This window comes from Frankliniella occidentalis, unplaced genomic scaffold (assembly GCF_000697945.3).
Source record: "Frankliniella occidentalis isolate FOCC.00 unplaced genomic scaffold, Focc_3.1 Scaffold224, whole genome shotgun sequence".
Taxonomy (NCBI): domain Eukaryota; kingdom Metazoa; phylum Arthropoda; class Insecta; order Thysanoptera; family Thripidae; genus Frankliniella; species Frankliniella occidentalis.
Genome location: NW_026267350.1, coordinates 131,621 through 132,648, shown reverse-complemented (window position 1 = coordinate 132,648; position 1,028 = coordinate 131,621). Strand labels below are relative to the sequence as shown.

Sequence of the window (1,028 nt, the reverse complement as noted above, 5' to 3'; positions counted from 1 at the left end):
TGGGGCAAGGATATGATTTAGTTTAGATACTTTTGAACACTAATCATCAAAGGTTTATTATTGTAAATGCCCAAAGTCTACAAAGACCGGGCTGGTTGGAAAACCATACGGATTAAGTCCTGACGTCTGACAACATAACTTTACGTCAATTTAACGTCAGAAGGAATCTCGCTTTGCAAAAGCGTGTCAGTTTCGACATAATTCGGAATTCGGCCCAATTCGCCTCTAATCTACTTTCATTTTTGGACCCGGCGTCGCGGGGCAGGCAAGTTTTGCTAAGATGGGCTTTTGCTGGCGCCGGGATAGGTGCGGGGAAGCATGGCACGTATATGTGTGTGGATTTTATGTGTCAAATGTTGTCCAGGTTCACTTACTTCCACGTCATCTTTCAGCTTTCTTCTTCAAAAAAACAGTCACAAATTCAGTCAATATTGTTAAACGGTCAAACGCCTTCACGCAGCACAGCACAGCACAGCACACCGACCGGCTACAGGTGGTGGGTGGTGGGGGGTCGAATTTGACCACAGTAACAACATGTGACGTCATCCCCTTCGTCTGCTACCGGGGCGATATGCAGGATAGGGAATGCCAAACCCTATTTGGACACGAAATACTGTCTGACAAATAAATGTGAGCCATTAAATGTATTTTTAGCGGCTGACTGAAAACAAGCCTTCAGCGGAAAGGTAGAAAGTCAGTTCTAGATTGCCCCAATAACTCTGTAGGCGCTGGCTGATGTGGTACTCAAACGTCGACTCTTTTCATACTTTAGTAGCTCCATATTTCTCATATTGCACGACACCACCCCGACGCCGACGCGAGCAGAACCCACAACTTTCTTTCCAAAACAAAAACAAAGCAATGGATCGCCGAGTATTGTGAGTATTATGCTTGTGGCGCGATAGTTTAACTGCATTTTCTTTAAGTTTCCCGTCTCCCCCAGGTACCGTACTGTAATAAGCGCCCTTGCCCTCGCGAAATGCTATTACGTCTTTTTTGGTCCAAAGCTAATCCATTCGTAAGTCAGT

At 45.3% G+C, this 1,028-nt stretch overlaps 1 protein-coding gene across 1 annotated transcript in view; it reads right to left on the bottom strand.

The window, feature by feature from the left end:
* Positions 1–1,028, bottom strand: part of LOC113214735 (uncharacterized) — an 18,461-nt gene that overhangs the window by 1,283 nt on the left and 16,150 nt on the right. The window lies entirely within an intron of this gene.